The sequence below is a fragment of the Falco punctatus genome, assembly GCF_963210335.1.
Source record: "Falco punctatus genome assembly, chromosome: 4".
In the NCBI taxonomy this organism is placed as follows: domain Eukaryota; kingdom Metazoa; phylum Chordata; class Aves; order Falconiformes; family Falconidae; genus Falco; species Falco punctatus.
The window spans coordinates 75,144,838-75,159,312 of NC_137583.1; the positions used below are offsets into that span (position 1 = coordinate 75,144,838).

The following is a 14,475-nucleotide window of genomic DNA, read 5'->3' on the forward strand; positions in this document are numbered from 1 at the left end:
TTTTCCAAGTGAAGTCACCCATGTCCCCAAAGTTTCAGTTTTTCCTCAGGTATAACAGAACTGATTAATTAGGACAATGGAAATGGCTTCTTCAGTTTATTTTTAGTCTTAAGAAAAACAAACAACATCTACTGAAGTTTTACTCCTCAGAGAGCATGTGGCAGGGGGGAAGAGTAGAAGCTGTTTTCCAGAAATAGAGTAATTAATTCACAGATTTCAAAGTGTGTTCTTATGAAGAGGGAAGGTTGTCACAGGGAAACAGGGGGCCACATGTGGAAAAAGCAACACATGGGATGAGGAGAGAAAATATACAGGAAGCACTTGTTTTTCTCACTGAGTCAAAATATAACTTTATGCAATCCAGACAGCTAAATAGACCGGGGGGGGGGGGGGGGGGGGGGGGGGGGGGGGGCGGCGGAGAGGAGAAGGAGAGGGTAAGGAGAGAGGAGAAGGAGTGCATATGCATGGCTGCATATGTAAACAGATACAGGCACACATAAACTATTTCAGCACTGTTGTGGCAGCAGCAACAGCCACTAAAATGTTCAGGATTTCTGAATGAAAATAGAGGTGGCCAGCATGACATCGAGGGGAGAAGTTGTTTCATGGGAGAGTTTGGCCATTTGCCCATACCATCACATCTCAAAAGTCTTTCCAACAGAAAAAAGGACTTGATAGCATATGGATTAACATTCCTCCTGTGGATTACACTATAAAGCACTGCTATTTAAGGGTAAATTAAAGAGTATTTTTATACAAAATTTACAGGACCCCAGCAGCAAGCTCTTTCAGTATGGAATATTCCAGTATCTTACACAAGAATGAAATTGCCCCATAATTTACTGAAGGATTTCCACAGAGGATACTCTATAGGGCTAAGCCATGTCCTGTTTTGATGCTAAGTAAGGAATATTTTCAGCAAAAGTAATATAACATAACACTAGTGTCAAGCAGATGTGATGCTAAATCAAGTCCACAACCACAGAATTAGGTAACCCCACCAATAGTTTTCAAATTGCTGATTTAATTTTAAATAAAAGACAACTTCTTTCTCTGCTCCGATGCAGCCCCATTTATTCTAAATCACATGCACTACTGTATACCAAACAGCTTCAGAGTTTCATTTAATGTTTCTGACTCTACAATATAACTACATTTTAGAGCAGGAAGAAAGACTTGTATGAGGAAAAAGTATTTCTTTTCCTCTTATACAACTGATATCCATTTTCTTCATTATAATTGTATGTACATCTATTTAGTACTGCTACAGTATTTGACTCGTTTATAAAAATTCTTGCAACATCTGAATGATCTGTGTAAACTTATATTTGAAATTAATGTATTACCAAAATAATTTATTTCATCACCATTTTACTTCGCTCTACTGATCTGTTAAATGTGTTGTACCTCTCTTCCTTTCAAAGGCATTATAAAAAAGACTGACCTGTCATTTTTTCTAGTATTATGAATAGCTATGTACATTTTGTGCAAATTAACTGTGCAAAAACATACAAAGGCAGCATCTGGGTTTCTTGTTCAGCACCAAAGCAGTAACAGTAGAGCAGAGCTCAGTATGAAGCAAACAAAATTGGATGTAATTCTATAATATATTTTTATTACTTTGACAGCACCTTTATTGAAATGTAATCAAACCCTTCAACTATTTTTATACAGTAACTTTTAGATAACACAGAAACACATCTTTTGAGTTACTTTTAAACAAATAGGATAAGTGAAGAAAACCAGGATTTCCTGTTTCTATCAACATAAAATTGTCCTTGTGAGACCAAAAAGTTTAGTAAAAATTTAGACTATAAAACCCAAAGAATACTAAGCTACAGCTTTTGAAAGTACTTTGTCCTGACTTTCCCTGCTAAGTTGTTTTTTGGGAGTGTATGTTAGGATGGCTTGTCAGGATTTCTGTTTTGCTGAAAGCTCTAAATTTACAAGAGGTGGCAGACAGTAGAACTGGGAACCATTTAGTCATGAATCAATCAAGCGAGGTACCTTCTTACAGACAAAGATAAGAGGTTTATTGTTTACGAACCCAGTTTCCTAAAGAACATTAATTAAATACCTCTATAGTAGTCATTTAGGCAAGTTCTTCAAAGATGTTAAGGCATCCTTAAGTGTATCAGCCTACTTAGGTTTCTTTGGCATGCAAAGCACCACAAGGTAGGGAAGTCAGACAGATGTCTTTCAGAATGGAGTTTGGAAAGCTCCAGACAGTTGTTTCAGGCAATAAGAAAGTGCTTGTAAACATAAGGTATCTCTTAAGTAAGAATAAAGTATGAATAAAAACTTGTAGATCTACCCCTTGTAGATCACCTAATAACATTCAGGAGCATAGATACTTTCTTTGAAGTCTCTATTTTTTTCATTAACTGTTAACTAAGGAAGTCAGGGCAATGTTGTCAGAAAATGCAGATTAGGAAGGGAAAAAAGAACAAATCGCATCATACTTCATGACAAAGCCAGGATTGTTACCGATCCATATTGACAATCTAGAAACTATAATAATAAATCATTTTAAGAAAAACTTGTTTCCTTAGCTTTGCTGCTCTTTATGAATGCTCAGAATGAGTTTCTCCACACTGCTTCATCTTCTGAAACTGTTTCTGAAAATAGATAGGAGATGAGATACATGCAGTGTTTCTACTAAGTAGTTTAAAGACCTGCTGGTTTGGCTCTCATCTTTGCGAAGATATTTCAAAGCTTTCATTTAATAGCCTACAATAATTAAATCAATGTCAATGTCTGTCTTTGCTTTCACTGCACTCTCCCTGCCTCCATTTTCATTGAGATCTCAAGTAGAATTGTTGGCAGAGACAGAGTTCTCAGTGGACCATAAACAGTACGTCACCTTAGGTCAACAACTCTATTAAAACAAGCATGCCAAAGAGAGTAGCAAAATAGCAGAAAACCAGACTTCTACTCTAGACTTCAAGTAATGGCAATAACCAAACAAAAAATGTCCTGAAAGGAGATTTCTAAGTACACTTCCTATAATACGGATTTAAAGATCTATCAAACTCTTGTACCCATCTTTTAACCTCCATATTCAAGCCCGAGTCCAGTTCCTGAAACCATCCATAATCATTAGGGTTGCATATCACTGTGGAGTTTGATTTCAGCCTCTTCACAATCAACATACCTTCTCAATCACAGCCAATCAGGGTTATTTTTTCTTATGTTTAAATGGAATTTCCTGCATTTTAGTTTGTGCCCACAGCCTCTTGTCCTGTCACTGAGAAAAGTCTGGCTTTTCTTTACCACCTCCCATCAATTATTTATACATATAGGTAAGATGTGCCCATGCCTTCACTTCTCTAAACTAAGCAGTCCATCTTCTGTTAAATGCTCCAATCCTCTAACCACCTTTGTGTCCCTTCACTTTGTGTTCCCTTCATTGAAGCATGTCCATGTTTCCCTTATACTGGGGAGTCCAGAACTGTACACAGCACTCTAGATGTGGAGTGCCAAGTAGAGAAGAGTAACCTCCCTCGACCCACTGGCAATGCCCTGCTTACTGCGGCCCCAGAGATTGTTGGCCTTCTTTGTTGCAAGGGTGCTCATGTTCATTTGGTGTTCACCAGGACTTCCAAAGCCTTTTTTGCCAAGCTTCTTTCCAGCTGGGTGGCCACCAGCCTATACTGGTGTAAGGGTTTCTTTCTTTCCAGGTGTAGGACTGTTGATCTTCATGAGATTCCTGTTGGCCCATTTCTCCAGCCTGCTGAAGTGACACTGAATGGTAGCACAACCATCTGCTCATTTCTGTCTGGATGTCTGTTTGGTGGAACCTTACAGCTTTCCCCTGGAGCCTGCAGCATGCCAGAGCCTGCTGTTCTTGCTCTGCCCGAGCTCCCCCCCTCTGTTCCAGTCCTGCCTCATTTCCTGCTCCAGTTCTTCCCCGAGTCCCTGCTCTGCTTTTAGAGCAAATCAGTGTCCCAGGCAGCAGCAAAAATTCTGAACAAAGATCTCAGCTCTGGGATTATTTCTGTCAATTAACTTCAGCTATCTACTGTCATTTGTAGTGTGTAGGTAATCACACAGTATAACTAGTACTTCTGGAAAACAGCAACATTTTAATGTTGACCATGGATAGTATTTTCGAATCTTCAGCTAGAATTCCAGTATGGAGGTTTTGGACAAAAAGATCTTTTCCTTTATAAGTAATAAACCTGTCCAGATTTAAACATACTCTTGCTCTAAAAACTTATAATTGGTATAAAATATCAATATTAGAACTTAAATTGTTAAAATTCCAAATCTGGCAAAATTTCTAACCTAACAAGCTCTAATTAGCACAATTATTTCCATATTGAAGACCTACGTGTAATTGTGTTGTCAGTCTTTGCATGTGAACAATTCCCTTACCAGTCAACCGTAACAAATTTATTAATGTGGTATTTTCATGTAAAAAAAATTGCCCAAAATCTGATGGCAGACACCTTTGAAACATTTATTGCTTAAATGAATTATGGTATTATTTAAACTGTTAATAATGATAGAATTATTTAAGCAATTCCAAATGTATTAGCAGGTTCTGTTCCACATACATTTAGATTGCATCAAATTTCTAATAACTGTCTGATCAACTTAGGGTTTTTTTAAGTACCTCAGTAATCCTAACATAGTATTTTAAGAATTTCTCACATCTGCTCACTTCTCAAAGACATCTTGGTAACCAAGAAATTACTTAAAAGTTCTGAAAAAGCCAATTCTTTGCCTTCCTTCAAATCCCCCTTTAAAATTAGGAAGCTGTTATTATTACAGTGGCATCCAGCAGTTGGAACTGCTATCATCACACTGGAGAATTATCACCACAGCCTGACATCCTAACCATCATCAACTAATTGCATCCTTAAAACTGTGCTTAGCTCTGCTTCTTCCCTGTGTGCATCGCGTCTCTCCTATTGTTTTGAATGTGAAACCTACACTGTAACCTGCAGAGAAAGTGTCGGTATTTGTGGTTTGTGTTTGCATAGCATCTAACATGATGGATTACGGTTTGTAGGTACTATGGTAACAGGCAAAAAACTGATGGCATAAATACAAGGAATAGTGTCAAAAAAAATCCTTACAAATTGTAAGGTTTGTAAAATATGGTATTAGAAGAAGAAAGGTTTTCTGAGAAATTCCTGAGGCAGAAGGCCTGGGAAAGGACACTGTTGTGGGAGGGATCCTGCAACACTTTGACAATTTTGTGGTCTCACCATGCGCCTCCATAAGTCCTCAGTGGAAAATATAATGACATCAGAACGCCATTCCTAAACCACAAAATCTATCAAAGAGCCATAGCTATGGGAAATAAGCCACACTAAAAGTTTTTCACAAGGTATATTCCAGAGTACCTTGATTTCAAGTGATTCTGGTAGAAATACTGTAAAAAAATATCTTTTTTAATGATTAGCTGTGGTATATTTTCTGCTGTGGTGTATATGGGTATTTGTTACCTCTATTTGCTATTACATAATCAAATGTAAGCAAAATGGTTTCCTGTAGAAAAAAAAAAAAAAAGCAGAGTCAAAAATTTAAAAGAACTCAAACTGGGGGAGATCAAATGCCTACCTGCACGACCAGTTTTCTGTCTTTGCTTAGTAACCCTGCCCCATGAGTCCACTCCCTCCCCTATATCCTTTACATTTTACAGTCTTGAAATGCTGCAGCTTTTTTGTTAATCTGTATAAAAATTACCATTATTTTTATTATCACTGGTGTCATTATTGTAAGTACATTAAGGCAGTCAGCTCTGTACTCCAGTGACACGTGTGCAGTAAAATCATGGAATCAAAACACCACAATCAGAGAGTTACCATAACTGCTTCAAAGAATAACAGTACAATTTTAGATGTTATATAAGTAGAAGGGAGAAACACAATAAGAAAGGCAAGTATTACTTTAAGAGTACGCTGTTATACACGAAGAATATCACTATGCCTGGCAATCAAATTCTGTTCTTAAATATGAAACAAATTCTTCTGTGTTGCTTCCCAGAAATATCATGCATTTTCAGAAAGGAATGTGAAAGATGTTAGTTCAACCAACTAGGAGTGGAAATGCTTTCTGTACTTGTCTATAAATTAATTATATGCTTATATTAAATCTAGAATGCAATTTCTTTTACTAGGAATAAGAAAATAAAATACTGCTATTCTCCTCTGAGTTGTTTTTCAACATTTAATTGAACTTTAACTGAAGCTGTCATGTGGTCTTTACTTGTACTTTCAACAGTGTCTAAAGGTATCACCGTTAAAAAATTATTTGGGTGTCATGTGGCTCTTATTTCTCCTAATTCAGGAGAAGTAGTATAAAATTTTGTTTCTTACATGTGTTGGACTGGACTGAACAGCCTTCTCAAACAATAAAGCCTCTGGGTTTTTTCACTGTATTTCTTTTCCTCAGCTTCCCATAACTTGGCACTGATGACTTAAATCCTCCAGGTGAATTCAAATATTTCAAGTACTTTGAGAGCCGCTTCTTTGAATGAGAATTTATGTGATAAATCCAAGCCAAGTAAGAAATTTGTTTGACTTTAACAATGTTACTCACTAAGAACAGCTGGTCCTTTACTTCACATTCATTCAGCAGGGAATACAGTAGTGGTCCGCTTATTGGATCTCGTTTTATCATATTCCCTCAGATAAAGGAGCATATTAAATGACAGTAAACCAAATATGTTGTCTGATGGCCCTGTTCTCAGATGGCCTTAGCCCACAAGGAACAAGCGTTCCCTGCCAGGTGCATCTGCAACAAAACACTCACAATATGAACAGAGGGCACTTATCACTTCCATTCCCAGCTCAGCTCCGTCCTATTTAGAAGCTAACACTGCAGTTTCTTATGCTGCAATTCTCAAAATCAGGTTAGAGTTGATTGCATTTCAAAATTAATTTCCTAATTATTTCATAATTTTCCAAGTTCACACATGGTTCTTTGTAATGCATTTTTTTTAAAATTCCTTTTCACAGATCGCTGGGTTTTGGAATTTTGAGCAGGAGTCTTCTTGTTGGCATCTCACACATCTTCATGGCCAAAAACATTAATTCAGTTAAAATTTGTGTCCACTGTCCCACTCCAAGCAAGACCCTTTCCAATACCAGATCAAGTCCTAGACTGCATTAGGAAGAACATGGCCAGCTGATTGAGGCAGGTGATCCTTCCCCTTTTTTCAGCCCCTTTGAGACCCATCTGCAGTGCCATTTTCAGTTCTGGACTCTCCAGTAGAAGCAAGACATGGACACAAAAGTTACTTCAGTGCAGGTCACCATGAAGATGATTAAAGGACCAAAGCGTTTCCCCTACAAGGAGAGGCTGAAAGAGCTGGGACTTTCAGCCTAGAGATAAGGCTCAGAGATGTTCTTAACAATACATATAAAATACCTGAGGGAGGAGGGGAGTAAAGAAGATGGAGCCAGATTCTTCTCAGCGGATCTCAAAGAAAGGACAAGAAGCAATGGGCATCAACTGAAATACAGGAAATTCCATCTAAACATAAGAAAAAAAATTACTGTGACAGTGGTCAAATACTGGAAGAAGCTGCTCAGAGAGGTTGTGGAGCCTCAGACCTTGGAGATATTCAAAACCCAACGGACAATGCCCTGAGCAACCTGCTCTGTTAACACTTCTTTGGGTCAGAGGAGTGGAGGATGTGGACTAGATGATCTCCAGAGTTCCTTTCCAACCTCAACAATCCAGTGATTCTGTAAAGTCAGCCATCACTCTGCATAGCAAAATTTTGAAAAGGTCCATAATTCTACAATCCCTCCAGCTTTTCACTAAATTCACAGTGATACCTTTGAGATGCAATCTGTGATCCCTGACCGTTCTTACACTCTCTGGCACTACCAACAAGAGCTGGGCTTCCTCATCTTTGTACCTTCAAGTGTCTGAGGGTTGCTACTACATCAGCCCTTAACCTGCTCTTCACCAAACAAGCCCAGTTCTTCCATGTTTCCGCTCAGGGAGCATGTACTGTAAGCCCTTCACCACTTGGTAACCTTCTGCTAAACCCCATCCAGCGCCATCCTGAAAACCCAGCCACTGTTTCAGTGTTTCAACCCAGCTAAACCAAGCCTACTTGCACTCGCTTAAATTACAGGGAATGGTTTCCACCCTTCCACACCCCTTCCCCCCGTGCAGCATCATTTGTGAGTCACCCAAGAGCATGCTAGAGTCATCTTGCTGACAGTAAAAGTTACATTTGGCTTACTCAACAAGTACAAGTGTTGGTACGATTATATGTAAGCCTGTGTGTTACTGGAAGACTGCACCACTTTTCCAACCAAAACGTTGTTCTCAGAGCTTCTAGTCTAAAGAGCAGTTGCAGAAGCAGATGAATTGCCCTAGCCACAGACTTCTCTCTGTATAAACTGTGGTGAACATGTTCTCAAGATTAAAACCCTGTCAGGCAATCTTGTCAATGATGCAATAATTTTTTTCCTCCAGAAAATGTAATCTACCATTCCCTCGCATCCTTTGTCAACATCACACACAGACTGTCCAGAATAAAGAAGGACTGAAACACAGATGGACTAAGACAGTCACCAAAGTGTTTTTCATCTCTAGAAAATACCCTGTCACACTTCAGCAGCCATAGAAGCATTACTCTTTCTCACCCAGCTCCTGCAATGGTTAAAGAATACTGACACTCTTGTACATGTTTGGAGCTAGCCAAGTCTTCTCAGCTTTTAAGTTTTTGTCAGTGAGATCATCCCCATTCTGCATCTGCCAAGAGAAATTACCTCGTTGTGAATCAACTCCTGATTCCTGTGGTGCTTCGTACCCTAAGTCTCACACTTCTTACAGAGCACTTCACATAAAGACCAGTTCAAAGCCATCAGCATGCAGCAGTATCCTGGAGATGTAACAGTCTACAGGACTGCCATGCAGTTTGCTTTCCGGTAACTGTTACAGCACTCTCCAAACTATCAAACTTCAACAAGGCCTTTTACCTCCTCATACCAGCACACACTTCATGCCAGTCCCTGTACTGCCTTCTCCTCGTCTCACCTCACCCAGGGCAGGTGTTCTCTCTTCTCTTGCTTCTTCCTCAGCTGCTCTCTCTTCTTTGGCTCTCAACCCCTTAACAGAACCAGCCACAGCTGCACCTTATCTACATCAGCCAACTCACCGCCCCTGAAGCCAGCCCACAGCTGTATGTTATCAATGCTAATTAACCCAGCTTCACTCCTCTACAAGTAACCACTGATACTAGTGGTACTTTGAATGACCTGGAAGTCATGCCTTAGGGTAGCCATGAAAGGAAGGTTTTCCTTAGCATTTGATTCCACTTCCACTTTGTTAGCACCCACTTAAAATGGAATTTCAACTTTAATTCACAGACAGGCACCTAATAGTACTTAGGCTGCAGAGACTAGAAAGGGGATTGCTTGTCCAGAGATACCTCGAAGCATCTGTGCAGGGCAACTTACTGGGTACTTATTTAATAGTCAGGTCCTGCTTTGGCTGGCTTTTCATCTCATCTTCTGAGAATGCTTATGCAGGAGCTTAGCTCTTGTGTCTTTTGTGAAAAGGCTATCTAAGATGGGATATCCAGATACTGAAATCCCTCAGCATCTTGAGCTACCTTTTGGTCTATAAATGTAGTCTCTATAACATTAACTTACGCCAGGACTTCTGAGGAGAGCTTTACCATGGAATTCACTTGGTATAATGCAATGCTTTTAGCCCTTTGGACTATAAATTCTCATTTAGCCAGCCTGTAGGAGTGGCCTGGTACACCTTGCCACAGGCAGCCTCCTCCTCCCCAGCACTCCCCTCCCACTGGCCGGCATCACCCTGCTGATGCCAGGTACTGGGAACTGAAAAGAAAAAAAAAAAACCAACAAAACAACAACCAAACCAATGGTGTAAAAAAGGAGTAGAAGAGAAAATCAAACTGTGCTTTCATGAAGTGACAGCATACAAAAGTTAGCATCCCTTGCAAAAAAGTAACTAGTGGAAAATAGCCTTCATGCAAAGCGCAAACATGCTAATACAGGCAACGATAAAGGAAAAATTGTAAATTTTTGTTTCAACACTGGAGGGACAATTATTCTCTCTTTTATTCCTTCTAAGGCAATCTCCTCTTTCCTGCCAGAGGTAGCATTCAGATGGAGTCTACGTCCACTTAACATCTACTGAGAAGGAGAAAAAAATCTATTGCCAAGGTACAAAGAGATGGAATTTGGCATCATTTCTGTGAAGACATCCTGAGGAAGACACAATGAGCTCAGCGTGAAGAAATGAAAACATTTCTGGGACAGACTGGCCATGCTTTCTGCAATGTCAGTAAGCCACTAAATGACAAAATAACCACTAAAAACAGAGGTTTCACAAGATGATGATAGCTCATGCTATTGTGTGACTAAGCCTTCAGGAGCCAACTGCCTTTTCAGAATCACTAGCACAGAAAAAAAGGGCACAAGACCACGGTATTAGGGAAAAAGTAGTTTTTGAAGTGAGGGCCGCTTGTATTAGAAGCAGGATTTAGTACAGCACTTTGTCAGACTGGGAGAGTGCCCGGACTGGAAGAAGCGGTAGGGAAAGGAGAACGGACTGAAAGGCGAGGAGAAGGTTTCCCGTGTAGGGATCCGAGGGGCTGCGTTTTGCGGGCAGCTGGTGGGGCAGGGGCAGCGCCGGCCCCCCCTCCGGCCACCCCTCCCGTGCGCCCCGGCAGGGGGAGCGGGGCTGCGGACGGCAGGCGGCCCGCGGAGGCGAGGGGCGCCGGGGGAGGCAGCGCACCTCGGCGCCTCTTCCTCCTCCTCCTCCTCCCGCCTGCGGGGTGGGCAGGGCGCAGGTGAACGCGCCCTTTGTTCAGCCCGGGCCCCAGCGGACCCACGGCCGGGGCGGCCAGCCCGGGCACCGCGGCGCCGGAGGGGAGACGCCGAGGCCCGGGACGGGGGCCGGGACTCCGGCTTGCACCCCGCCGGGGCGGAGGGGAGCGGGATGGGCGCGGAAGGCGGGGCCGGGAGGGGAGGTGGAGGCTGCGGCCGGCCCCCCCTCGCCGCTCCCCTCAGAGTCCGGCAGGCGCTCCGCCGCTAACCCGTGTCCGCCCTCCCCGACAGAGCCGCGCCGCGGACGGGCACCGGGCACCGCCGCCGGCGGGCGCTGCCCCGCTGCTGACGGAGCCGAGCCGGGCCCGGCCGCTGCCGCCGCCCCCCGCGGCGGGGGCTCCGGCCCCGGCGAGAAGAGGAGGCTGCGCTGACGGCGGGCCGAGGTGGGCGAGCCCCGGGGCGGCGGGGAGGCGGTGGCCGCTGCCGGAGCCGCCGGGGAGGGGTCCGCGTGGCCGGGCTGCGGCCGGGTTCCGGCGCGGAGCTCCGCCCGGCCCGGGGCCGACGGGACGGGACCGGTGCCCCCGGCGGGCGCGGGCCCGGGCCCGGGCTCCCCGCGGGGTCCGGCCTCCCCCGGGCAGCGGCGCGAAGCGGCCGGGCGTCGGGCTGGCAGCTCACCCGGCCCTGCCCGGCAGCGCGGTGCGCCTGACCGAGGAGGAAGGCCGAGCGCCGCTCTCCTGCTCCAGCCCCCGGGGTTTCACTGGGTTTTCCACAACGCTCAGCAGAATTTCCGAAGAGCAGAGTTACTGACTCGTGCCCCGAGTGCTTAACACCGTCCTGCGACGACTGTCGCTAACGCTTCCGTGCTGTCATTTTTCGGCGGTGCCCAGGGAGGGAGATGAAGTCACTGTCCCGTGCCTCTTCCATCACCTCAGCATTATTATCATAACCTGTTTATTTTCCCCATTTTTCTTTTTCCGTGGAGCCAGCCCTGAAACCCCTTACTCGGGAAAACCTCTCGGTGGCCTTGGGTGATGTTTTCCCTGGGTGATGTCTGCACAGCTTGTGTCCCTGTTGGCTGTGTTGCCATCAGCCTGTTTGCTCTGCACAAAATGCGGTAGCGTACTCACAGCGTTGGAAACTTGGCTTTCTGCAGCTGGACATCCTCCATCCTCATTCACAGCTGCCTCCTAGAGCAGAAGGGGTGTGCACTGAGGATGGACATTACTACAACTGTTTTCTTTCATAACGGTTGCGACTTAGGGCTGTAACTGATTAGTTTCTGCCTTTCACAGGACTCCTAAATTTTTTTCTCCAGATGTATTCCAAAAAGACACATGCTGTAGATGACTCCTTTCTGGCAATTCATAAGAATAGTGGGATTATAACTGCCTCGTATTTAAGGTTTTCCAAGACTGTTACTGTGCTTAGTTATTAAGCGTACAAAGAAATAATTTTGCATTAACTCTTTTGTCAGAAGCCAAGTGTGATGTTATGGTTTAGCACCTATGTTTCCTTGCATGCAGTTGCATGGCTGTAACCTGTATTTCCAAGGATGAGCACATGCATTCATTCACAGACACTTTCTTTTTTCTTCCCACTTTGTCTTCTGCTGCATTAAGCCATTAATGCTGTATTTAACATTGTATTAAAAATTGTTTCCCGAAAGAACCAATAAATCAGATTTTAGGATTGGCAGCTGGCATTCTAGTTCATGGATATTTTTTTTCACATCGTGATATCATTTACTACGTGCTCGTCAACACAAACCTTTAGCTAGAAGCTATTACTAAACTCTTCATTTCTAAATTTTCTAAATGAAGAGTGACAGCAGCATAAGAATCGGGTGAGTCAAGCTCTTCCACACAGAGCTTCCCAATCTAAAATAAGGTTTTGGAACCCCAAGACAGTGTGGTACGCAGAAAGGAGAGTTACAAAGTGGCTGAGATCGCTGTATAAACTCATGTTGACTGGTGATACTAACAGCTGAAAGCTTAACAAAGATCAGTACAGAAAAAAAAAAAAAAAAAATTAAAGCAGCAAAGACCTGAGCCACAATGCTGTTTTAACAATTTCAAGAAGCTGGTCTCGTTACCTAAAAGAGTAAAAAGTCTGTCTATAAGTTTATGTCCTTTTTTTTCCACATCAAACTTTAAAAATCAGAGAGTAGTCCGCAAAAACAGTGTGACTGCCCTTCATATTCTGAGTTCCTTCAAAAATACATCTGGAGCTCACTGTATTTGCTATCATTTTTTTCCAAATAAGTACAGTATACTGAATTCTGTTTGTAAACTATTCTTTGCCAATCTAACAGCTAGAAATACAGTATACTAAAACACATAGAAGTATAAGTCTAACTAATCATGAGACTGCAGGAGCTGAGGTTTAATGAAGATACCTGATACCCAAAAACGTGTGATAAAATCACTGGAACTAGCCCTAGGAATAGGGTGGGGTGGGGAAACTGAAATGTGCCTTCATCAGCCCATGCTTTCTTGTGTGCAGGATATACTAACCATCCATTAGGTGGTGTAGGAAAGGGTTAACAGGCTGACCTTCAGACAGAAGCTCTTGTTGACCCTACTCTGTAGCACTTGGCTGAAAGGTTATGCCCAAAGGGAGAGCTTTGCTAGCAGAAGGGATAAATCCAAAGAGAAATACTTGGGAAAAGAATACTTCGGCCTCAGGAGTCAGGTGGCCTGGCAGAAGGCAAACCCTCACAGCAGACAGTACAAGACTGCAGGACTCATCCACTGAAGGAACCAGACACAGTACAAAAAAGACAACTGCCAAAGTCTGATTTGTCCATACAGTTTCCCAAAAGGTTTGTGGATATAAAACAATCGGTAGTTAGCAAAGCAGTTTCATCTCTAGTAATTCAGCTGTTCAGCAGGAAGGTACCTGGAAGAGCTACCTAGTCACTGCCTTAAAGGTAGCCACAGAAAGTCACACTGTGGTGTGGCACCCTGAGCTTCCAGTGGTGTGGTGCTAGTTAGTGCTTTCCTCTCGCAGCGTGTGAGAGTGGGAAGTCCTTGTTGCAGGGTCCTTGCAGTCCTTTTATAGCCTTCAAGATACTGTTTTTCCTGCTGTCCTAGGATTTTCAGAAACATCTCTTCCATTTTATCTGTTCTCCTTTTTACTTTCTGGCTTCTGATTTCTTAAGTCCTTAGTAGCTTTCTACTGTACTTGCAGGTGATGAGTATTGCCAGTATACCTTGGAGCAGCATGAGTGAAGCTCCAGCCGGAGTTTCCTAACAATCTTGAAGGGACAATATACTTCTAAAGCCACAGAGTGACTCGTCAGGTAGACCAATCCTAAAACCTAAATCCCGACACCTAAAAAATATTAGGAACAATGCATTTGCACATTTCTTCCATCAGCAAGTCTCAAGAACTTACTAAAATCCATCTTCATAACATTTTACATGTTATTTCTGTACACTGTTTCAAACTTACTTGTTGTAGATTAAAAACTTTCAGCCTGAATTCTTTCCACTGGCAACATGGGCATTTAGCTTAAATATTATTTTTCATCAGTGATTTTTTTCTGTTGATTCATATCTGCTTTACTCAAAAAATAAGCTGAGCTTTTCTGTTCTTTTCTCAGAGGACAGACTTTCCTTTCCCTAGATTAATGTACGTTCTCCAGCAAATGGGTGGAGGAGAGGGAAGAAAACATTTTGAGGGGAAAATAGGCCTC

General features: G+C 42.8%; 1 protein-coding gene across 13 annotated transcripts in view; it reads left to right on the forward strand.

Annotated features, from left to right (window-relative positions):
- The first annotated feature begins 430 nt into the window (after positions 1 to 430).
- The window catches only part of STEAP1 (STEAP family member 1), a 34,548-nt gene continuing 20,503 nt past the window's right edge, over positions 431 to 14,475 (forward strand). For 2 of the 13 annotated variants that reach the window (XR_013927497.1, XM_080383132.1), the window contains exons 1-2: positions 431 to 10,541; positions 13,968 to 14,079. The gene's annotated coding sequence lies outside the window, so the exon portion shown is untranslated. Of the gene's footprint in view, positions 10,568 to 10,890; positions 11,222 to 11,258; positions 14,080 to 14,475 lie in introns of those variants that run through there. The other 11 variants (XR_013927498.1, XM_080383123.1, XM_080383124.1 and 8 more) reach the window with 9 other exon arrangements.